The sequence below is a fragment of the Microtus oregoni genome, unplaced genomic scaffold (assembly GCF_018167655.1).
Source record: "Microtus oregoni isolate MIOR12 unplaced genomic scaffold, Mior012 000005F_ref0000423, whole genome shotgun sequence".
NCBI lineage: Eukaryota > Metazoa > Chordata > Mammalia > Rodentia > Cricetidae > Microtus > Microtus oregoni.
The window spans coordinates 54,068,993-54,095,508 of record NW_024543064.1 but is presented as its reverse complement, the minus strand read 5'-3'; the positions used below and the strand labels follow the sequence as shown (position 1 = coordinate 54,095,508).

At 38.3% G+C, this 26,516-nt stretch overlaps 1 long non-coding RNA gene across 1 annotated transcript; it reads right to left on the bottom strand.

The window, feature by feature from the left end:
- Positions 1-1,191: 1,191 nt before the first annotated feature.
- Positions 1,192-4,438, bottom strand: LOC121447975. The gene is made up of 3 exons (XR_005974324.1): positions 4,305-4,438; positions 2,877-2,926; positions 1,192-1,226 (listed from the first exon to the last, which is right to left on the bottom strand). It is a non-coding gene; the product is annotated as an uncharacterized LOC121447975 (long non-coding RNA).
- Between the last annotated feature and the right edge of the window lie 22,078 nt (positions 4,439-26,516).

Genomic DNA, 26,516 nt, shown 5'->3' with positions numbered 1-26,516 from the left:
AATTAACAACCATTTCAAGTGTGTGTGAACCTAGTGAAACTATTTTAGTCATTTTGACTACCCTAACTTGAAAAGAACATGAGACTCCATTCCAATTCCAAATATCAGGTAACGTAATTATTTTAGACATTTATCATCATTTTTCTCTCAAGCAGAAATACAATAATTAGTTAGGGTAGGGTATGCACAATTTGTTTTTATTTACTCCAAAGATAACACTCTATCAGTTTTATTTTGGGCATTTGTCTTTCCTATTTGTCAGTAAACCAGGATTAAAGTTACCTTCAAAAGTCTATAATAAAATATACTTTAGAGGCATAAAATCAGCATTAATGATAGTGACCCAAAATGCTATAGAAACTACCCTACACAGATGTCATTGTGTTTGGATTTGAGTATACACCCCTCTCTATTTTATAACTCCTGAGGAATAATAGCATGGTCAAAACTGGTGGCAAAGGTTCTACCAAGCTACAATCAGAATGTATGTGTTGAAGGACCAGACAAAATATTTAAGCAGCTATCTAAGCACTGGCATAGTCCACAATTACTGATTTTCAGTTTCCGGAAGAAGTCAATAGAAAGATTACATGATAAAATGAAAATTATTTTGACAGCTCTGAATTATGGCTCTTTCTCTACTTCATACAACAAATGAACATGGGTTGCCTTTAAACAAAGTATGGAAGTCTGTGCTAGCCATGTGCACAACAAAACTCATCATTCTTTCACCTCAAGTAACTAGAATGGAATAAAAATATACACACAGCTGTCTATAATGCTAGGAAGATTATGGTGAATATTTGATTCAAAACTCAAAATATAAGGCATAAAAATGGAAGCAAGAATAATTAATCTCTGCAAGGTAGGAAGGAATGATATTTCATATGAGCTCAAATCATGATATTATGAAATCCTCTAAAACAAATCTTACTTTTACATTCCCTTCTTTTCTTGGTCATAATCTAATTTGTACATCTCACCTTTCTTATTGGGTCAGGAGTAGCTGCAAATTGAGTTCCAACCAGTGGAATGAAGACAAAATGAAGATACACCCTTACCAGGATCAGCCCCAAGAGACATGTATATAATGGTATTCATTCTTTATTTCTTTTTCTTTTTTGCCTAGAGTCACAGAATCCAGTGGTAAGCCTGAGGTCAAAGGATGTGCAGATACTGTAGATGGCTGTGGGGTAAAAGTTGTCTTCTTGGTATCATACACGGCACTGTAGTGTGAGCATAAACAAAACCTCCAATCTTTATCTTCATATGGTTAACACACTTGGTCTAGTTGAACTATTAGAAAAAGTGATAAGTAGCCATGGACTGATTTTATGACAAACTTTTGATTATGTGAGATTAGTTAACACTGTGGTAGAGATAGAAATGAAATTCACTTTAGAGGACCAATATACAGCAGCCTGTATTATAGAACAGCAAAATATTAGCAGAGAAACCTGCTAGGAAAGTACACTACTACACACAAGGAATTTTATTTATCTGGAAAAAAAAACAATGGAAGGAAATTTTGGGGGAAAAGCTGTATGTAGATCTTCTACTTCCCTTAGAAGCTACCCATAAACACATACACATGTACATACATAAATATGTGTGTAAAAAATTTACTTGAGCCTAGCCAGTTTGGATGTTCACCTTCCTAGATATGGACGGAGGGGGGAGGACCTAGGACTTACCACAGGCAGGGAACCCGGACTGCTCTGTGAACTGAAGAGGGAGGGGGAGAGGAGTGGGGGGAGGGGGAGAAGGGTGGGAGGAGGGAGAGAAGAGTGGGAGGAGGGGGAGGGAAATGGGAGGCTGGGAGGAGGTGGAAACTTGTTTTTTTGTCTATGTTTTTTTTTCTTCTTTTCTCAATAAAAAAAAAAGTAAAGTTAATGCCCTTAAAGAAAGGGGGTAAAGTCTTTAAAGAGAAGGAATAAAATAAAGTGATAGAGTAAAAATAAGCCACATAAAAATAAAAAATTCACAGAAAAAAAATTTACTTGACACTATACTATATAGGAGATAATGACTTTTTCAGAAGTCATGAGTCCCAAATAAAAATCCCTCTGAGTAGTGTGGAATACCGCAAGTTGTTGCCAGGTGTATCCATAAGTTTCTCAAAATAATACAAATTATTGTCAATATTCTTGATTGCTCATGAGAACTTGATAGCAAGACCCTATTGACAGCATGAACTTATATCACAGGACATATAGAAGTTGAGCTGATATTTACTGAGAAGCTTTCTTCCTACTAGTTATCCTTCATAGTACTGGAGGGTGTTAATCAAGTATCTAGGGGAAGAAAACCATGATCAAATGTCTTCTCTATCTGTAATACTCTACAAGCTACAAATATTTCCAACCTGAAAGATATGACCATGAGTGCAAAAGTGACATAATTTATATTTTAGGGAAGTAATTTCTGGTTGAATTTAAGGCTGGGTCCTCAAAAGGAAACAGATGAGTGGTGCTGTAAATTTGTCTTAGAAGCCATGTCTGGTGAGCTTATTGACAAATGATGACTTATAGGAGGGAGATTCAGTTTGCTTCATGTATATGGCCCTGCTAGGTTGACCACACTCTAGTTGATAGTCTCATACTTGTATATAAATTAGTCCATACATATATGTGTGTGTTGTGTCTATTTATATAAATCTAGCACAAGTTGGACTCAGTCTGTTTTAAGAAAAAAGAACTTAAGTAGGTCACAGAAATGGCCAAAATATATTATATGCATGTATGCATCATTCAACAACTAATAAAAAGTAATATATTAAAGAAAAAGTGAAACATAAACAGGAGGAGAGAGCAGACTATCCATGGAGGTTTGGATAGAGGTACTTCACAGTCTGACACAGGGTAAAAATATCTCACCGGTAGTCTTTAGTTGTGCAGATGTGGGAAGCAGAGTCTATTAATATTATCTAGGAGAAAAACAATGGAGATTGAGTTGGAATGATAAGGATAAATGCTTTAAATGATCAGAATGTCAACATCAAAAATAGTCAGTAGGGATGCTTTATAAGAGAGTAAATATTTATAGACAGGGCTAGTGCAATGCTCTGTCCTGTCCCTTTAAGAGACAAGCCCCACCCACTCCTTTCCTATCCACCAAGGCAAGTGGATCTTCCTTCTGCTTCCAGCCTGAGCTTTTCCATCTCTCTCCCAAAGAGGTAACTTCTGCTTGCTTGCTCCTGTGCTCTCTTTCTCTCCTTTCCCATCCCCCCCCTCTCTCTCTCTCTCTCTGCCTCTCTCTCTCCTCATTCCCCTTCTCCTTCCCTCTCCTTTTCCCCCTTCCCTTCTATAACCCACGAAATAAATATCCAACCTCACTCTGCATGGTGTGCCTATCCATCTGTCTCTCACCTGCCAAGTAACTTCCTGCCTGGGACCAGCTGACCCACCAAGGTATTTCACCTGCCACGTGGCTCCCTGCCTGCAATCTGCTGTCCCAATGGCCCACTACCCACTGCTGCCACTCAGGGACCTGCAGTGTTTTATTTTTTACCAGTACAGCTAGGGTATCATATTTAGATCTAACACACAGTCAAGGTTAATATTAAGTGACATGAAGAATAGTAAAATAAGAAAAAAGTCATCACATTAATAAAGATGTTCAGATTTGTAGTATTTAACAATGTAGCCTCAAAATTCCTTTATCAACAAATGTCGAAATTGCAAGCAAAGTTAACAAATCAAAAAAATATAGAAAGATTTTTACTATAATCTTATTATGTTAAGCAGTCGAAAATAAGAGATAAATTAGTGTAAGAGCAGAATTGTAGATTCAATCTAGGTGACAAGTATGGAATGCCACACCCGAGATTTAAAATTAGTCACTAAACACTGGGGAATTTAAGTTTGCTACATTTCTCTGAATGTCAGCATCTTCATTTTTATCATGCAGACATTACAAGTTCTGACTTAGACAAGTTTAAAAGGCACAAAACAATTATTAAATATTAAAGAACCTGAAATATTTCAAAACAGTGCATGGATATGATAGATTGTAACAACTGAACAATTTCCATTCATTTTCTAGTTATAACTATAAAGTATAGACACTAGTACCAAAATATTTGTAAACTTTCCTCAATTACATTTGACAGATTATAGTCTCCAATGAAGACTATAGCAATATAGACATACAGAACCCACCATGTTTTTAAGAGGTGCAGTGGACATACATCACAGGAAGGACTCTGAACTTGAGCTGATCTTATTACTCTACTTTAACCAATAGAACGTGAGGAAGTGATTCTATACATATTCATAGTTTATAAAAAAAAGACAGTATCTTACGTGGTACACTTGGTTTTAGAATACAGAACACCTGTTGTCAGGAATCAGAGCCACGTGTTCAGCCCAGCTAGGCACACAGCCAAGACAACCTCAATTTACCAGATGTGAGGAAACGAACTTTTAGATACTCCAATGCCCAGCGTTCAATATTCTATCACAGACAAGACACCATGGAACAAAGATATCCTCACAGCATGTCAGAACCTGTACCCACAGTTCCTGGGAAATGATAAATATTCATTATTTTTTCAGAAATTTATTTCTTGGATACACATCACAAATTGCTAATCCAACCTGTTTTTCACCCAAATTACTAACCTAAAGAAGCCTCTATTTTCTCCCCTGCTAGAAAGAGATCTTCCACAGAACTCATAAGGCTGAGAACACAGTCTTCTTCAGGAAAACTACACAAGAAATATAACTTCTAAGAAATATTTGCAAACACAAGGTTCCAACTCGAGTAGAAATGGGGCAAAGAAGAGCAAGCTAATGAAAAACGTTAAGTTGTAAACTAGCAGCCTAATAACAAATCCTCAAGCCAGCCTCCCATGCCGACTTCTGCTGTAACACATGCATGCAATATTTAGTTCTCCTAGAACTCTGCTAGGAAGGCTTTTATCCCGGAAAAAAAAAAAGTCTATAGCCAGGAGCTGCCTGCTGGCATTGCACGCAAAAACACACCACTTTTCAATACTAGAATTTACTCTTTCCCTGACTGATGTTCTCTAACCCTTCTCCGAAGGCACCTTTGCCTTTATGACTGACACGACCCAAAAAAAAAAAAAAAAAAAAAAAAAAAAACGGGCTTGTCATTGCCTCTTATTTAGAAACAGGAGGCTGGCAGAGGGTGTGTGTTCTGGAGTGCCTGGGCCCTTCCACTAGGTAAACATCACAGACTCCATGGGAGGAGCAGTTCCACTCAACAGGAGAGATAAAGTCCAAAAAAAGAAACAGAGAGACTAGGACTGCTCTATTTGTGTCCAGTCGGCTCGTGTTGTCAGTTCACTTGCCCAGTTATGGGGACTTGTTTAAAACATGTCAAAACTGATTTCCTAAGAGACTTGTGTGTTTGTTTCTTCTAATGAATATCTGGAATGCATTTGTCTCATCCATATCCCCTCAAAGAAAGTCAAAAATGGGGAATCGGCTATGCCACACTTGGCTGAGGTAGAAACTTGACAGTTAATAAAAAAATTATGTAGTCCCTATTTCAAGAGATGTGGAGGAGGGGCATAGGCAGTGTGTGTCACAGTACAACATAGTCTTCAATTTAAAAAAAGAAGTCCCAGGACAGGTTATATGTGGATTCTGAGAGAACAGCCTTTCATAAAGAAAACTTCATGTGTACTCTCCTGGGGACACAGCAAGAGGCACTTGTAAGAACAAACCTTGCAAGTTGATACAAAATCACACAGAACGTATACAATTTCTGTACATATTTCTTTGGATGCTAATCTTCACATAATACTCACATATTCTTCTCAACAGAGATGCTGATTTAAGGTCAAAGAACCTAATTAAGGATGAAGGAAACATTACTATCCAAGCTGTGAAGTTCTTTTCTTGTAATTTCCCTTTTTAAGATGGATTTATTATTATTTTTAATGCTTTTAATTGAAATAGAATATAATCACTTTCTTCCTCCCTCTATCCTCTCCTATCCCCAAACTCCTCCCATGCCTTCTCTCTTAAATTGATAGTCTTTTTCTTTAATTATATTTATTGCATATATATATATATAATATATATATATATATATATATATATATATATATAGAGAGAGAGAGAGAGAGAGAGAGAGAGAGAGGATGATGATGATGATGAAGATGATGAGGACGATGTGGGACTCTCTATGCTGCTGTGAATACCATTGGTTAATAAAGAAACTGGCTTGGCCTGATAGGGCAGAGTAGAGCTATGTGGGGAAAATGAAACTAGACAATGGGAGGAAGAAACCTTGTAGCCTGCCAGAGACAGATGTTGGGGATGGGACTTTACCTGGTAAGCCACAACCATGTGGCAATACACAGATTAATGGAGGGTTAAATTAAGATGTAAGAGTTAGCCACAAATACACTTAAGCTATTGGCCAGACAGTATTGCAAGTAATATAGTTTCTGTGTGCTTATTTTGGGTCTGAGAAGCCAAGAACAAACTAGTGGCCTCCTCCAACAAAGAGAGACAGATAGACATACAGACAGACAGACAGAGCAACAGAAAGCAGAGTCTGTTTCTGTTGTTTGTGTGTATATGGTTTCAAGGCTGGCCACTCTACATTGAACAACCAATAAGGGGACTCATCCCTGGGGGAGGCTATTTCTCCATCTCCCAGCAATCCTTAGTTGCCTGTATTTTTTGCCTAGGGATGGGACCCTGTGAAATTGTTCCCCTTCCTTGTTCATGTCCCCTTATATATCTATTTTCCCAGAATTGTGTGTGAGCCATTTTTAGGAGATGGTGTTTCACAGCAGAATCCCACACACTCTGTTTTGACATTCTTTCTGCCCCCTCTTCTGAAAATTTCCCTGAGCCTACACACAGGAGCTATGGTGAAGATGTATCCATTGGGACTTGGATCCCTACGATCCATCAATTTTTGCAAAATGTCCTGTTGTGATTTTCTATGACAGAAGCTTCTTTATGAGGAATGGCAGTTGTATTTATCTGTGGGACTAAGGAAAAGATTTAGAATATAGTAAGATTATGCTGGTCAAGCAATGAGGTGGTAGTAGAGTTTTTGTATGGACAATGACCTCACTGCTGCCAGGAAGCTGGCTTCATTTTCACTACCAGTACTGAAAGAGGAAAGACAAATGACAAGCTTGTTAAAGTCTCAAATAATCATAGTATTTTACATTTACCTAAAATTGTACACTGTATGTATTTATATACGGCATATACTCACCTTAAAGTAAGTTAAGTACTTGGGTTAACAACACTCTCTACAAGCACCATAGACTAACAGAAACTCCAGTACCAGACACAAGAAACCTCCCTTCAAACAGTAAAGGGATGGCCAAAATAGTCCAAGTGACTTGCAAAGTAATATAGATTGTTGATACAGCTCCTGATTGCTTTTCATGGTTGAGGGTGGGTCCCTGCTTCTGAACACACTACAATTGGCACACAGGATTCAGATGATTGGCATTAGATCTGGCCTGAAAGCCTCTTTCCTGAAGTCTAGCTTCATGGTTCCAGAAAATGCTGTACAAGCTACCAAGGAATGGAAGCGATTGAACAGGCCTGTCCTGCTGCAACCCTTATGAAGCATAACTATTGCCTGCATAGCCAGATGTATACAGTAAGCAGCACTCTGATGTCAGTGGCAACCAACAGTTGTCTATTTGAACTTAAAGCCCTCTCAAAAGGAAGGAAATCAAGCTAGATTAATTTTGGACTTCACTCATGTCTCTCTCCTTCCCACACTACCTACCCATCAAGAATTCTCAGCCACCAAATCACATTTTCTAAGAGTGGAAAAAAAATCATTCTTCCTTCTAACAATTTCTCACTTTTTGAATTGCTCCCAGGGCTCACTCTGTTGGGATGCTACTTGTGTTAGCTTTTTGATGCTATACGAAATTGCCTGAGATAACTTTTAGAAAGGTAGTTTCCATTTTGGCTGACGGTTTTGAAGGTTTCAGTCTATGATCACTTTATGGCCATCATTTTGAGACCTGTGGGTAAGACAGAACATCAGTCAGGGAATATGTGCTAAAGCAAACTGCTTTCTCCTAGACCACTGTTTACCGCTGGCATCACAGGCTGAGGACCAAATATTTTAACCGTAAGTCTTTGGGTGAGTCCAAAAGAAAAGCTAGAGCACTACTCAAAAAGGGGCACACACGCCCAGCGGTGGTGGCGCACGCCTTTAATCCCAGCACTCGGGAGGCAGAGGCAGGCGGATCTCTGTGAGTTCGAGACCAGCCTGGTCTACAAGAGCTAGTGCCAGGACAGGCTCCAAAGCCACAGAGAAACCCTGTCTCGAAAAACCAAAAAAAAAAAAAAAAAAAAAAAAAAAAAAAAAAGGGGGCACACAGATCAGCTACCTTGGTAAAAGAGAGCTAGTTGCCCACTCTGCACCAGACCTGCCGACAAGAATCTGAATTGTAACTATCTCCCCAGATGAATCACAGCATTCCATTGTTGGAGGGAAGTCTTTGCATAGTAATGTAATTGATGTCTTATGCCAGGTAAGTGATTGCAGTTGACTTGCTACATGTCTTGTCTTAAGATGTAAGGTACCAGGTAAGACTGTGAGAAATCCCCAAGTTGTACATGTCAAGGAAATTTTATCTAAACTGTTCCAAGTCATGATTAGATTGCCTTTTTATATTTAAGGGGAAACTGAAAGAAAAAAAGTTTCTGAATCCATTTTCTTCTCAATTTTCCAAGAGAAGCAATACAGCAATTCCCTGGTGTTTCTGGAGTTCAACCTGAACTCTATCTTTCTATCTCCTATAATCACAGACTTTTCTTCCTTGTTTACTATCAGATTCCAAGCATGGACATTAGCAAAGACCCCAATATGTTAAGTTTCAAAGTCTGTAAGAACTGAGTATTATGGAGGGAACTGTACAGGAAAGGAATAGAATACACAGCCTTTGTTTGTTGGAGTTTCTTGATATGCCATAGAGAAAACTTACAGAAGTCATTTAATAGCTATAAACCTGTAATCATACCTTGTTGAGCAACATAATTAAACAAATATTTTCTTATGCTTTGTGTATAATAATTCTAAGCTAACAAGGAATTTCAGTTAAATGATCCCTGGAGGTGAAGGAAATAGCAGTCTCAAAATGATATTCCTGGTGTTGGTCAACACAGCCCATCAGAACTGCTGTTCTTATGTTACTTTTAACTTATTTTGCAGCCGAGGGGTCCTAGGAGAGGGATTTATCACAAGTTAACTTAGTTCTAGCCACTGAAGCAATGTTGATACAAGATGGTGGGGCCGCTGACAAACATCGATTCTCCTTTAAAGAATGGTTGCAACTATTCCCCCTCTGCATTTTATCCTCAGAAGCCTTCTGCCACAGCTGTCAAAGTTCCCCTACCTTAGCAAGCAACCCATCACAGTGATTTCTAAAAACTGACTTTAAATCCTGGCTCAGAGGGGCTGTATCTCAAGAAAGGTTCGTGGAAGATGTAAGGTTAAACTGATGGATCACTTCAACTGAAGCATGATGGTGTTCAGTATCATTATTAACATCCCAAGGACAGAGAAGGAGCCTAGAATGGGAGAAGGCAAACTGTGCCAATAGTTGAAGATTGGGTACAAACCTAGAGGAAGTTCATCGTCTCAGAGAAGAGAGAAACAGCATGCTATGGTTGGGATGGAAAGTGTCCTTTGACAAAAGACTTATGTGTTGAAGGCGTTGGCCCTAGCTGATGGCTCTATTAAGGGGTGTCTGGATCGTGAAGGTGCTAATTTTATCAGTGGATTGGATTAATCTCCCAGTGAGTTTGAGGCTGAATAGACCATTAGAAAGGTCTCATTAGAGAGAGTATAGCTGAGGACCTGCTTCTGTAAAAGTAGTATATTGTCCTGGGACTGAAAGAAGGTTCAGAAAGAGAGAGGGTAACTGAGGATGAGCCTCTGTCAGTTGTATATTGTACTTTCCCTCTATTTCTGGTTGTGATAAGGTGAACATCTTTCCTCCTACATAATAAGAAAGAAAACCGAGAGAAAAGACACACATATGCCTCAAAAGGAAGTATGGCTTGCAGTGATAAATGCTAATGCCTGTTCATAATCCCATTATAAGATAATAGAGATATTTTACCAGTCCCTGGCTAAAACTTAAAGTAGTGATATTCAGACCCAAGTACAGATGTTTCTCAAGAGGACAAAGGTTTTCCATGTGAAGAACTGCTGTTTAAAAGATGCAGCTATGTTTTTCTCCCATTTATTGGTCAGTTATATTAGAGAAAACAGTGCTCCCATATTCTCCCTTCTCTGCCATATAAAACTCCAAACTTGTATGCTTTAGGGCTGATTCTGGTTGCTGCACAGTTCCCATGGTCACTCAGAAAAGACTTGATCAGTGTGGATCCCTTTCTAAATTTCTTCTTTTTCAAATTGCCTGGGAATTTCATACACGCATACAGTGTGTTTCGGTCAAATGCGTATCCTGTCTTCCTTACATCCCATTTCTTTCCTATCTCTCCAGCATTCTCCATCTTAACTACATGTGTTTCCGTGAAGCCCACTGAGTCCATTTATGTACTTCCAGCATGTTAGTAGGTGCAGAAACATGGACCGGAGAATGGGTAAACTTTCTGGAGAAACATCCATGAAGAAAACTGACTCCCACTCCAACAGTAGACTCCAACTGCCAATAGCTCCTCTGCTAGGGGCAAGACTTCAAAGAGCTGAAAGGGTATTTTTTTTTTAACAGAACTTTATACACTTCACATCGCTCATGCTACAATGTGGATGTTGTTCTTAAATCCAAAAGAACCCACGTTTGCACAATACTCCCCAGCTCGTCCCTGCTTTTCTCTTTCTAGACAACTTCTTGAACTTCCTTTTGAAACAAAAATAATACACAGATCTGAAGACAAAATCTTGTGTCAAGGAGCCAACCTGCTGCTTTGAACATTTTTGCACCACCCCTCAGTTGTTATTATTTGTACATGTTAATGAACTTCCTGTATAAGGAAATCAGCATCCTGGTGGAAAATTGGATGAAGATGTGAACTCATTAAGTAGCGGAGGTTTGAAGAGCAAATAAAAAGTCAAGAATAATGAGAAAGCAGTAGGAAGGAGAGGAACATGTAAGAATGGCACACTTAAATCTCCAGGTTCTCAGCCTAAGTGCTTACTCCTTTCAGCTCCAGCACACACACCCAAATAGATACAGGCTAATAGAAAGCTCTTTGACAGTACACCTATTTCCCCTTCCTGGAAATGGCAACCTAAATTAAAGCCTATTGCAGTCTGAATACCTGGCTCAAAATTCTAACCCAAGATTGTAAACATGACTGTGTTTGAGCACTAGCAGCAAGCATTTCTATCCCTTGGCCTGACAGCTTTGCCCTATCAATTGATTCAGATCTTTATGCGGAAGTGGAGAGAGAGAGAGGAATAGCATCACCGTTTTATATGATCATAGTTGTGCTGGATTTTTTTGTTCTCATCACAAGACAATAACATTGTTAGAGCATCAGATGGAGGCCAGCAGTGCTTGTGACATTTAGAAATGTTATTCACTTCCATTTTCAAAGATAGAAAAATAATTCTTAGAAAAGCTATTTAAGATGAAACTGTGTACATAACAGGACAAATTACTAATTAAATTAGGAAAGCTCTGGAAGTGTGGCCTTAGGGTGATTTAGATACAATGGGGACTGGCACCATCTCAAGCAGTGTGAGGCACTGACAGGTGAATTACTTTTCCGGAAAACACGCTATCACAAGACTGCCATTTTTAGTGTAATATTTTATTAGTTATTTGGGAAATTCATATAATGTAGTTTTCTGGTTTATTTGTTTTATTTTATGTGTATGGCTGATTTGCTGACATGTATGTCTGTGTGCCATGTGCATGCTACTTACCCACAGAGGTCAGAAGAGAGTATCAGATCCCCTGGAACTTGAGTTATGGATGGTTGTGAGCCACCTTGTGGATTATCTGAACCAAACCCGGGACTTTTGTAAGAACAGAAAGTGCTCTTAACTGTTAAATCGTCTTTCCAGACCCATATACAAAACTATATACAATAAGAACATATATCAAGTATAAAAAATAGAATTATAACTAGCGTAAACAATATTAAGCAAGAAACATATGCTAAATGTTTCATTAATCATTCTATCCTAAAGAGTCTAAGTCTTGTATTAGAAATGGCTTGGCTAAATTCCTAAGAGGACAGTAACTACAACTATCTAATCTTCAACCCCATTGAAGGCCTAAGAAGGAAGATAATATTACTTGAGTAGGCAGGAAGTGCAATCAAGCAGCTTCAAATATGTGTAGTAGATGACAGAAAACAGGCTAGCTGGACAATCACCCAAAGTCTCATTTGCAGTGTTGGGGCAACCAACTTTGGCTAAGGTCTAGAGCAACTGACAGACCATTTTCAGAGGGAGGAAGATTTTCAAAAGTGTGTTACCCTGTCTTGACAAGGTTTCGAAGTCTTTTTCCTTGTATCCTGCTTGTCCAGTCTGAACACCATGCATTTTGTCAGTGGTCGAGGCATGGGCAGTTCCTTGCCCAAAGGCCAGTTTTGCCAAGAAGAAAACAAGTTCCAAGAGGAGTGTCTTCAGTGCTCAACATTCTCTCAGGAATAAATTGGTGCTGCCAAGAGCAATCATGTCTCACATCAAGAGAACCCCAAGTTATTTAAATGCCATGTTCTACAGTTCCTTGAAGTGGTTGAAGATTACCTATGTATGCAGAATATAGTTTCTATGTATCTAAAGAACCTGATTAGTTTAACTATAAGTATGACAAACATGGATGATTATTGACCTATAATACTTAATACCTATATAACTTAAAAACTAAGTCTTCATATTAGAATATTAAACAATTTTTAAATGACTGTGAATTATTGTGAAGTTTGTATTTTAATAAATAAAGCTTACCTGAATTTCAGAGAGTAAAACAGCCCCCACTATTCAGCTTTACACACCTGGCAGTGGTGACACATACCTTTAATCCCTTAGCCACACTAGTTTGTCATAGAAACCAGGCAGTAGTGGTGCACGCCTTTAATCCCAGCACTAGACAGGAATATAAGATGGGAGGAACAGCTCTCAGACACAGTCTCATTCTAAGATTCCTGGGGGTAGGATCGCCATTTCAGACTAAAGTTGAGGTAAGAGCCAATGGCTTGCTGTTTTGCTTTTCTGACCTTCAGGTTGAACCCCAATTTCTGTCTTTGGGTTTTTATTAATCATGCTAAAAGAAAACTTCTAGAGCTGATCAACAGTTTCATAAATTGGCAGGATACAACATAACTTACCAAAATCAGTAGTCTTTCTATATACAAATGAAGAAACAAACTGAGAAATATGGACATATTCCCATTAATAACTGTCACAAAACAAATAAAACATCCAGAAATAAACCTAAACAAGGATGTGAGAGACCTCAATAGTGAAAATTTTAAATTTTGAAAAAAAGAGATTGCGGAAGACACTAGAAAATGGGAAAACATCACATTCTTATGGATTGTAAAATTAATATTTAAAAATAATCATTCTACCAAAAGCAACTTACAGATTCAATACAAAACCAACCAAACCTCAAAACATTCTTCATAGAAATAGAAGAAACCATAAAAATCTATATAGAATTACAAAAGATCCCATAACTTCAAGATGACCATGAGCAAAAGAACAATATTGAGGAATCATCATTCCAGATTTCAAGATATACTAAGGTTCTTTAGAAATAAAAATATTATTATATTTACACAAAACAGTTGTGTAGAACAATGAAATAAAGCAGAATATTCAAATTATTGTAGTTTATCTCCCTCCATTTTCATCCCCCCCACCCACTGTAAGACTTCTCAATCTAAAGCATCAGGAAATGTAAAACTCGACTCCAGAAAGTTTAATCATCAATGCATAATCATCAGTGTTCATTGTAGAATAATATGTGACAAACACAGCTGCCTATAATAGTTTTGAAACTAATTCTGTACTAAACACCAATTGGTTCATCTGTTGTAACAGAGATTAAAAACAATAGAAGCTTAGAGACTAGAGAATCTGTTTTTCTGGAACACTAAAAAGTGGATGGACTTTTAACTTCTGCTCTGCCACCCTCAGTACATGGCTCCGTCTTGTGGGTCACAGGTTTGCTCAGGTGCTCATATTCACAAATCCACCCCAGTTCAAAAAGGGAAGTAGATCTCCCTTTGCAAAACAGCAGGAAGCATGTGCATGCAGTTAAAATAAATTCTTCTGAGCTAGACCCTGGTCTTGCAGCCGCCTATATGTCTAAAGAAGGCTGGGAAATTCAGACTTTAACCAAGTTGCCAAGTGTTCACTGAATGTTCTATTACAGTGGAATAAATAATTCTGTTACAACTGACAATCATCTCTCTCAGAAATTTTCAGACGGTGTTGTGAAGGAAATTGCTTCTGGTTTGAACCAGTTGCTGACCTACCGCAATATGCAGAGTTGAGAATCGAAATAGTCACTTCCAGAACGCCTTTATTTTGTGGATGCATAAAATAGTCTTCCTTGGACAGCAATTTTTGAAAATTTATTTGTTGAATCATCATCTGTTCTATTATGGGGAGTGATACGGCATTTCTTTTTCTGAACATATATATTCCTACTGTGCTTTAACTATCAATAAGCTTAGAATTTGTGTTCCTAGAAAACAGGGAATGTTGATAGCTTTTAAAGAAGAACAAAAAGCTTATTGTATCTGACCCATGAAAATTTACTTTTACATGAAAGTGACAATGCCTACAATATCTTGTTGTATCACACTCGTCTCTCTGAATCAGTTATTCAATCAAAAGTAATATTTAGAAGTTGTACTATGTACTATGCTCCCCAGGAATCCTGGGAAATGATTGAATAACGCATTCTTCATGCAGAGTGTTAGGGGAAGAGCCTGAGACAGGCATGAGAGAGTCAGAAGTCTAATTTAACTCTACCCTACAATTCCTGCAACCTATCACAAGGCACTTAACTTCTTCATAAACCAGAGAAAACATCAGATGGTCTGCTTGCCTTGTAGGGTTCTTGTGATAGCTAAAGTCATTTTATGAGTTTACTCATCAAAGGAAGAAGGTGTTGTCAGGAATAAAAGCTTCTATCCACTGATGATATTGACAACAACAACAAAAATGATGCAGTATGGACACTCTACCCACACTCAGACTAATGGGTCAAAAAACAATTGAGTTTAGATGTTATGACAGAAATGTGCATTGTATGTCTTAATATACCTTTTAGAGCACTTTTAGATTCATAATTAAATCAGCAAGTATGGTGTTGACATGTCTTTTCTGCTCCCACAGACTCACAGCTTCCTACACTAGCAACAAGCCACACCACAGTGCTATGTGACATGGATACACCTTGTTCACTTCATGTCCACAGCTATTTTTAGGGTTCCCTCTTGGTATTATACATCTTGTGGGTTTTGACAAATCTATAACAGTGTATATATCTGTCAAATTGTATCATAAAAACAGCTTATGCCTTAAAAATTCTTGGGTCCTGTGTATCCTTCCTTCTTCACCATCCAAACAATCACTGGCCTCTTTACTGTCTTTATAGTTTTGATTTTTACAACGTGTCATTTCCTGAAATTATATAGTGTGGGAACTTTTCATCTACTAAACATGGATTTAAGATTCCTCTATGTCCTCTCATAGTTTAGCAGCACATTTCTTTATAGCACCAAATAATGTCAATTATCTGGATATCCCAATTTATCAGTTCACCCAGTGAAGGCTACTTTGGTTAACTCCAAGTTTCAATAATTGTAAATGAAGCATCTTCAGATATCCACGGCTGGCTTTCTTATGGACATCTTGTTTAACTCCTTCAGGCAATTACCGACGATGACCACTGCTGAATTGTAATTGTGTGTAAAGAATCTCTTTAGTTTTGTTAAAAAATCTTTCAAATTGTCTTCCAAGGTGGCTGTATATTCTGCATTTCAGGATAAAATTAATCCATGTCTTGATCCACATGCTTGCCAGCATGTAATGTTGTTTCTGATATAGATTATTGCCAAGATAATACATACATAATTGTATCTCAGTTGTCAGAATATGCAATTATCTAAATTACCAGGTAGGGTGTGACATGCAGCATCCTCGACACATTTATTTGGCATTTGTGATTCTTTATTGAGGTATCCATTCAGATCTCTGTGTTCTTTAAATAGGGCTGCTCATTTTTATTATTATCATTATTATCATTATTACTTTTCTGAGTAATGCATCTTTTGAACATTTTGGTAGTACTCCTTTAATAAGCATGTCTTATGAAAATATTTTCTAATATTCTAAACCTTCAAAGTCATCTTCTAGTTTATTCAATGTTTTACAGAGCAGAAATTTTCAATTCTTATGAAATATAACTTATTATTTCTCCCATGTGTGATGTCTTTAGTGTTATATGTATTGTCAAAATCAAGATATTTTCTCCTAATGTTATTTTCTAAGAGCTTACTTTAGGCCTATGATCTACCATTAAAATTTTCAGTATAGGGTCTTTGTCTATATTCAGTTTTCCACATGTGAAAATAATTCAGAACTGGCCCAATAGAAGAGATGCATAAAGCAATGTATGGATGACAGGGAGTGGCAAAGCTTCTTGACCCTCTTACGAAACACAGCATCATAGAGGATTCATCAACCCAGAAGGTGCATTTCTGCCCCTACACAAACACCCCTTCTCACATCTCACAATATAGTCTAATCAGGCCTTGAAGTTTCAGCCCCTTAGTGCAGAGATTACAGGTGTGCACCACAATCCCTGGCTCTGCTTTCTATTTGTGTGCAAGTGTGTGTGTGTGTGTGTGTGTGTGTGTGTGTGTGTGGTGTTTATGCCACATTCCATGGCACATGTATGAAAAACAGAAGACAATTTTCTGGAATTGGTCTCAGTTGGTCTCTCCTTCAGCCTTTATGTGTGCTCAGAGACTGAATTTACATCAGGCTGCTGCAACTATGAAGCAAGTGTCTTCAGCGATTGAGCCGTCTCATGTGATCTACTTTTTTTGAAAGAATTTTCACTGTCCTGGAAATTTCCAGGTAGACTACAATCATTGGACAGCAAGTCCCAGGTATCTGCCCATCTCTTCCTCCCCAGTGCTGCGAGTATAAGTATGTGTGAACACACAGTTCTTTTATAGGAATTCTGGGAACTAAAGTCATGCCCCAATAATTGCAAGGCAAGTATTTCATCAGCTGAGCTACCTCCCCGGCCCCGGTCTCCATTTTCAATTGTCTAGCTGTAAGCGAGTGAGGTATTTTTGCCTGGTTTCTGATACATATTTAAAAGTTAATATTGGTTTAATTATTCTTTTAAATGTAAAATCAGTAAGAGGATGTAAAAAAAAAGCCAGGTTTGGAGCATCAGTGCAGAACATAGGATTCTTTGACCATGGAAAGAGTTAATAATCAAAAAGAAGTGCAAAAGGAGTTAAAATATTAGTTCGATATTATAAAAAAAAGAAGCAAGGAAAAGAAAACAGAGGGAGGAACAGGGACACATTCACTATAAACATTGCATTTATTATTCTCGGTGGCACTATGAAGTAACTATCTCTTTTATTCATGTGCATAAATGGCCACAGATGCTAGGTACCCTTCCTTATGCTCAGCACTTAGTAGAAATGTAAATATGGTGGCAAAACCTTAATCCAAAATATGATGGATTCTAAAGATAAAGAAGAAAGGAGGTGATACTAGTTCTCTGTGGTGTAAGCCAGATTATATGAATCCAAAAAGAGACAAATTAAGGTTAGAGAGAATAGTTAATGCCACTGACATAGATAAAGACGAAAGGCATGGACTTTGATAAACCCAGCATTGGGATTGCACCAGGGAAACTCATGGGAAACAAACAGTGCTAGGGATGACAGGAGATTCGTAAATGAAGTAAAAAACTAACTGGGACAAGCAAGCTCACTTCGCACACGCATCCCTGAAGTTAAAATGCATGGCAGTAAGTAAGGTAAGTTCCTCAGGAATTAAAGGCACAAATTATAGAAAAAAGATATGGAATAGGATCAATGCATTCATTCCTAGGGGTTCTGAGAAATAATTAGCATTTGCAAGAGTGGGCAACTTCTTCAGTAGGTCAAAAAGAGCACTGAAGGTATAAATAAGCATAAGGAACTGAGTTCAAATCTCCAGCATCTATGGGAAAAGTCACATGTATCCACACTCACCTATAACTCCAGCATTGCTGACAGAAGAAACAGAAGGATCATTGGTGCTTGTGAGGCTCCTGCCTAGTTGTAAGTTGGTGAGAGACTGTCTCAAGTTAATAAGGTGAAACATGAGAAAGCAGGACAATTGACGTCATTTTCTGACCCATTACCTGCACATACACAAATACACACACACACACACTCTCTCTCACGCACACGCACACACACACACACACACAAACACAAAGTTTTGGGGTTTTTTGGGGGTTTTTTTGTGTTTTTTTTTGTTTTTTTTTGTTTTTTGTTTTTTGTTTTTTGTTTTTTTTTTTTTGGATTTTTCGAGACAGGGTTTCTCTGTCTGGTTCCTGTCCTGGAACTAGCTCTTGTAGACCAGGCTGGCCTCGAACTCACAGAGATCCGCCTGCCTCTGCCTCCTGAGTGCTGGGATTAAAGGCGTGCGCCACCACCGCCAGGCACAAAGTTTTAAAATAATTTATAATAAGAAATCGATACTTAAACATAGTCCATTCCATGAGAATTTCTATAAAACAAACTGACACAAACGATAGGGCTAGCTCTCCGCCCTCGAAGTCTTTGGGATTGGGTTAGATTGGCAATGATGGTCTTCCGTTGCATGTAGCACGTCCGAATTGTGGAAGCTCCATGGTTCTATTTCTAGCTGTTAGTATAGAAATTGGAAAATTTCAAGTAAAACAGGCCTATATTTAATCTTGATTCGCTATGTAACTCCTGTGCCTTTAGGAAAGTGTGAGGGTATCTCAGACTCTTCTCACCTATGAAATCATCTTTCTCACTGGACTCTGCCAGAATTAAGTGAGATACTGAATGTCATGTTTGGTTATGTGCTCGATACAGTTTTGGGGGCTACTCACCACATACAGGGACTAAAGGGATTTAATCTTTGCTAAGAATAGACTGTAACAGGAAGAAGATAGACCTGTGTTCAGAGTGTTGGCCTGAAAAATCCAAGGATACTGAGTGATACAAACATGGGCATTATAGAAGCCTCCTCACCCAGGGAATCCAGGAATCCTCACTGGGGGAGGCACATGAGCACTGGGTAGACTCACATGCTTTTTAAAAAGAGAAAGTGAAAACTGTGTCTTCTCGCAAACTGGTCCCACCTCTCCCCCTCTCCCGCTTTCTAATAATAACCTTAGCATGCTCACTGCAAATCAAAATTTCAATTAGAAAATCCCAGTTTCTCCCCAGATCTCTACTGAACTACAGTTAGAGTTGCAAATATGTATTTTTTTTTAAAAAAAAAAACTAACCCTGTAACATAGCAGTTCACTGACATTTACAGTCAGAACTTTCTCATTTCTTTTCAGTTTTAGGGGGAGTAATATACAGAAACACGCTGTTTGGTTCAAAGTTTTGGCAGTAAGGTGAGGCGTATTAATCTCTCTTTTCTTCAAGATTTTTCTACTTAACTTACTTATAGCCCCTTGGAGCTGGGTGAATAAATTATCTTCTCCCCACTACACATGTTATGAGGTCTCTGGTGCTGAGGTGTGTAAGAATGGACCCTTAGCTACTTCAAGCTATTAGGATATTCTCCGGGGACCTATGATGTCAAGTACGATGAGCAAAGGGTGCTGTGAGAACCTCTTATTTGATATCAAAGTCTTCTTGTAAATGTCTCTTTTTAAAAAGGCCAACATTCCACTTCTTTGATACCATCATGACTCTGCTCTCTGTTGCTGACTGAGACAGTCTTTAGAACTTTCAGACATGAATTCTATCTTCTCAAAGCATAACTGGCAAATTGGATTTCTTAACATGGAGCTATTGTTTAGTGTCTGCTTTTTGTTTGTGGAATAATAATGCTATAATGATGATGTGTCTTGGAGTTTTTTGTGTTTTTGAAGTTTGGTTATAATTTATTTTGTGAGTTTAATGCCCTCTAACACTCTGTCTATATATATCCAAAAACATTGTACTGAGTGACCCAGAAGTGCTGTGAAGATAGGAAGAGAGCAGAGAATTTATTTATTATTTAACACCGCTCCATCATTAAATAGATTGCCAGTGCTCTTCCCTTTTATGTGAAATTTCATGGAAGTCCTGTCACTAACCTGTGACATATGGATGATAACTTCTCTAGTTTCCTTTTTATCTCAATCATAGTTTTGTTTCAATAATGAAAAACATCATGCATATTGACCATACTTTACATATTCCCTTCCTATAACCAAAAATTTCTATTTTCTTTCCAGGTCAGCTATCCTTTAGACTTCAAAGACTTCTGTACAATTAGAGTCAAGTATACAATTTATGTTTTTTCTTTAAAGCACACTCTCTCTTACCAAGTACTGGTTATATCTTTTAACTTCCCTGGGTCTTACTGAGCTGATAAGAGAGTGGAGGAATAGGACCCAGGATTCTATACCAGCACTCTCTAGCACACCCTGGCAGTAACAAGCTGTAGAAGGACTCTTTCTCTTACATGGGTTGTGTTGGCTTCGGACAGGACGTTTCCACTGACAGCCTGTGACAGACATCAACAATGGCTCATCTCTACTTGGCTGCTTAAGACTGTCCTCCAGCTTCGGAGATTCTGGGAAACCGTGTGACTTAAAATGTCTACCGTTGTATTCATTTGCTCTAGACAATGTTCTTAGGCAAGGTCCTTCTGAAAATAACATTTGGTCAGGCCCATCCCCTACTTAGCCTAAAGAAGCTCGTATACATTACTCACAGGCTCTCTGTACCAGTCTAGGAGGGAGCCCTCTGTTCCTTCACACTAAAGCCCGAGGAAATATACATCAAGGCAATCCCAGGCCCCCCTTAAAGTTGAAAGGTAAAGTTAGAGGTGTCTAGCTACCTGGAATGAAAAGGGTTTTTCCCTTTTTCTCCCTGATCAATGGAGCTGACAAATGGAAGGCTCAAAGGCAATACAGTGGGGAAAATTCTTCAGCTGGCTATTTTGCTTCTCTTTCAAGTTTCCAATCCCTGTCTTTGATGGCTGGTCATCGACAGGACTGCTTTCATAGTTTCTTAGCACATTTTGTATAGTTCCACACCCATGCAGCTTAGAATGTTGGTAACTCATTCCCACTGCAACGCTACAAGCCTTCGGTGCCTCAACCAAAAAGGAAAACCAAAATGACCGCGTGAACATTTTGCTGTGGAAGGTTGTTGACTCAGGCTTCTGCATGTCTCCTTGCTTTGACAATTTTGTGATTTCCCTGAAACTGTTACACTGTTCCTAAAGACACATTTCAGAGCAGTCTCCCCACTCAAAAGTTTAAGAGACAAAAAGATTCTGTAACCCTCTTACTGTATTTGCACACTTACTGGCAGTCTAGTGATATATAGGAGTCTTATAACTTGGTTTTTTTATTGTTGTTGTTTCTTTGTTTCGCTCAGGCTGACCATGAATTTGTGGTAATCCTCCTGCCTCAGTCTCACAAGTACTGAGATTACAGGCCTGAGACACTAAGCCCTGTTTCAGTCATAAGCTAGTTAAAGACTTTTATCTCAGGCTTATCTTTGCAAATTCTTCATCTTGCCATGGAAAAATTTGGTATTTTTTTTCACTATCTAGAAACGAGAGAATGAAGGTGAAGATCCTTACCAATTTATACACAAATGTTCATAGCAACACAAATCATAGTAGCTCCAACTTGGAAACACCCCAAGTGCTGATTAACTTTTATAGATAACTTTTCTATGGTTATCTATACAATAGAACACTACTCAGCAATAAAATCAAAGCATCCAAAGCTGGGGAGATGGTTCAGCAATTAAGAGCACTTTCTAGACCCGAGTTCCATTCTTGGCATCCACATGTTGGCTCACCACTGGTATAAGTATAGTTCCAGGGCTTCTGGCCCCTTCTGCTAACCTCTGCCGGGCAGTACCTGTAAGTAGCGCATATATACACATAAAAACTTTACAGATATACACATAAAAATAAAATAATTATTTGTGAAAGCACTGATACAGATACAAATAACCCTCAATACAGATAAACTCAGAAACATGATGCAGATTTTAAAAGCTAGACACAAAACGTGACTTATGACATGAATTTGTGTATAATAAATGTCCAGAAAGGTCAAATTTACAGAAAGTAAATTAGCAATTGATGGCTCTGGTTAGGAAATGAGATTAAGTGTGAATGGACACAAAGGAGCTTATTAAAAAGTACTCTAATAACTGACTTATATGACAAATCACAACATTTAGAAAAATCATTGAAATTTACACTTACAATGAGTGAATTTATTGTGTTTAACTTATACCTCAGCCAAGTGTTGTTTGTTTGTTTGTTTGTTTTTAACTGCTTGCTCAGTGGAATTTGTGGGCATTTTTCATCAATGTCAGCTTCTTACAGGCGTTAATGCTATTGAAGCCTCAAAAAGTTCAAAATAGCTCACAGGAGCCTCTGGGCCTCTGCCTTGCTCAGAGAGTCATAAACAAACATATTGCTTCCATATCAAAAGCCAAGATTCTTGAAATTTCATGCGAGGTCAGATCCTGGCTAGATTGAGAGCAGCTGTGATGCTCCACTGGTTTTCTGGCAGTGAAAAGAGCTGATGGCCTCCCCAAGTGTCTAGTTTAATAAGAAAAGTAACTTGGGCACTGGGCATTAAAATTTCCTCATAACATCAAATCCTTGTCATGATGGGGTTTTAAATCCTAAATTAGAGCATGGTAGCAAAGTAATTTAGAAATCAATCAGCTTCACAAGTAGGAAATGAAAAACGAGGGATCAATGTTTCCTCTAGACATTTAAAGTAAAATCATATTTTAAAAATGATCTATACTCACACTTACTGGCAAATATATAGTCTGTGTAAAAGAATAGGTAAAACTCATTCATCTTTAGAGATGGCATGAAGAAGTTTCATGCAAGGATTACAGCCTGCTGGGTTTTTTTTTTTTTTTGAAGAATAGAGGTAATATTTCTAACTATTTCAACTTGTCACATGTTAAACTATTTGGACTATTTGCACTGTTCGTCAGCCATCTCTAGAAATGTAGCTTAATGAATCTGGATGAACTATGATTTGGTCCCAAATCAGTTTTTACTAAGCATCATATATGATCTCAGAATACAACTTTGTAATTTGCCCTTCAAAATTCCCAGAGCTAAAGTCATTTTCAAAGCACCGGGAAACACATATCTTAAAGCCGTTAATGTTGAGAAGCATATATGTGAACATACAGTTGACTTTTATTGTAACAACTCCCAAAACTGTCCACTGAGTTATGATTACATATTCAGCAAAAAAGTAAAACGTATCACAGTCTTCCAACGGCCACCGCCATTTCATTTCATGGTCAGTTATGCAAAGGTCACAGTAGCGGTGGGTTTTGTGTTTTGAACCTCCAAAAGTCATGAAAATTTATACCTCAGGCTCAACCAATTTCAGAAAAGATTAATGTATAGTAGGAATATCTAACAGGAAGTCAATCTTCCTACTTAAGTATGCTGAGCACAAGAAAAAACAGCAGCCAGCACACCTAGGCATTAGTGCACTAGTCCAGGAATTAATCATTGGCTGCCTACTGGGTCCCAAGTACCATTAGAAGCACAGTGATGCCACAGCCACCACCCTCATGAGGCTGCACTGCAATGAAGAAAATGTACCAATAAGCAAAAAATCATTATCAGATCTTACAATGCTATAAGAAAAGTACCTGTAAGTTGAGATTTATAAAATAACCATGATGGGAACTGATTTGCACTATACAATAGCGGTGGCATTGGAACTATTGTAGTTATTGAGCATCTGCGCTAGAAGAAATAGACGAGACCTCCATGCTGAGAAAGCCTCGGTTTTCTACAGTGGAGCCTGGCATGTTCAATGAACTTAAACTAAAATTTGGCTGAAGAAAATGGTGAACAAATGAATAAGATAGAGGTGAACCTTGAAGGCCTTTCTGTAAAATATGAATTGTGTTAAGCCAAAGATTGATAACAACACAACTCATATTTTGAAAAGAGTTTTCTTTTGACTCTAGAATGAAATTATAGGCCTAAGAATGGTAGAGAGAAAAATGAGATATTTCAGTAAAAACTTTGAAGTTGATTATAATATTTAAATTTCTTATAGAAAATAGAGGAGGATAGGCAGGCTATAGAAAGATCATAGAGATGGACAATATAAATGACAATGGCCATGTATGTGAACTAGAAATGACAGTATGCACTGCTAACAGAATAACCAATGTGTTCTACTCACATGGCCCCCAGATCCTTCGGCAGCATCGTAGGTGTGTTTCTGCTTCCAATGTGGGGAATTTCTGCTTCCAAAAGTCCTCATGCTATGGAGCCCACTCAGCTAACAGGCATAGAAAACTAAGATGCTGGAAACGCACCTGCACTTGGGAAGCTTTTTAGCTAAGAATTGCTGAACCTAAGGTATGAAAACGCTAATACAGGGTCCAGGCAATCTTGAGTTTTCCTTGGGAATCAAATGAACTTTACACCATATTTGGAAATTGCGTAAAGTTGCCTTTTTCTCCTTCCTGCCATGCTTTCCTCCTGGTCACATTAGCTCAGCTGTGATCCTCTTGTTAATAAAGAATAGGCCAAGACTTCTACTATGGGATCCACTAGCAAATCCTAACCCAAGACAACTAGCCAATTACATGTGGAATTGTGGCATCAACAACTTTATTGATGGGCACTGGAGAGTGGGAGAAAAATCTGGTTATCAGTGTCAGTGAATATGTGACCAGATTTGCAACATAAAATTATCTAGCATCACCTTCTCTTTGCTGTTCTTATACCTTTAACTCCCTTGTCATTCCTCATTTCTATTACCTGTTTTTACAAAACACCAAGATTATCCTGTAGTCTTTCTTCCAAGCCTTTGCAATGATACTCATAGGTACATTGCCTCAAAGATTTTGGGTACCCTTCCTGAATCTAAGGCTCTATATCCTAGAGCTTATCTCAAGATCTTAGAAAAGTGGCTCACATCTTTGCACTTCTCAAACCTCTGGCACTTTCTGCTTCCTCCATCTCCTCCTCATGACTTTGCTCTGCACTTTACTTGGAAATCACAGCAGTGTAAACGAACATTTCTTGTCCCATCTGCCTAGTCCCAAATAACCAACTCAGAGGCTGAATATGAATTATAAATTCTTGGCCAATAGCTCAGCTTATTACTAGCTAACTCTTGCATTTAAATCAATCCATTTCTGTTAATCTATGAATTGCCACGTAGATCGTGGCTTTATCTGTCTCGTAGCATATATTGCTTCCTGAGCAGCTGGCTGGAATCTCTCTGACTCTTCTCTCCTTCTTCCCATCATTCTCAGTTTTGCTTTTCCGCCTAACTTCCTTTCCTGCCCTGATGTGGGAGTGTCATATATCAATCTGTTGATTTCATTGGTTAAGCAATAAAGGAACTGCTAGGCCCATTTGATAGGCCCACCCTTAGGTGGGTGGAGTAAACAGAACAGAAGGCTGGGAGAAAGAAGCTGAGTCAGAGAGTAGCCATGATTCTCCCACTCCAGACAGATGCAGGTTAAGATCATTCCTGGTAAGCCAGCTCGTGTGCTACAGCAGATTATTAGAAATGGGCTAGTCCAGGTGCGAGCGCTAGCCTAGAAGAGGCTAGATAGAAATGGGCCAAGCGGTGTTTAAGAGAATACAGTTTCCATGTAATTATTTCAGGTAAAGCTAGCCGTGGGGGGCAGCCGGGTGCCGGGGATGCACCTGGCCTATCAACTTTTTATTAACCAATGAGTGTAGTACATATTCATAGTGTAGAAAAAGATTGTTCTACAGCACAGCCATCTCCTTGTGACTTTACCTCAGGGCCTTTGCATTTGGTCCCCTGCCCAACCCCCTTTTCTGAAGCAACTGCTGGCATCATGCCCACTATTTCCTTCAAGTCTCTGCTGATACCACCAAGTGACACTGAGGGCCACGTATTATAGTTGCCCTTACTACAATGATTTACTTTGAACCATAGTCCAATCAACTATACTATATCTTTGTTTTTACATTTGTTGATTTTCTTTCTTCTGAATCTCTGAACTTCAGAAATGTAATACACTTTTTTCATAACTTTGTCTTCAGCACCTAGAAGTCCTGACTTAATGCAGGTTTCAATTTTTTTTGACTCTATAAAGGCTGGAAGGCTAAAGATACTTAGCTGCACATGGGTCTCCAACCACATGATTGGGTCACTGTGCAGGTGCATTTTCTTATCATTCAAGTATATTTGATTGTTCTTCAATTATTTTAAGCTTGGGCATTTTATTCTTATCTCTCCACTCCATCTGGAAATATTATGTTTGAAATCTTAAATTGTAAGTGCAATCTATTTTTTATTGAATTAAAAACTCTATAAT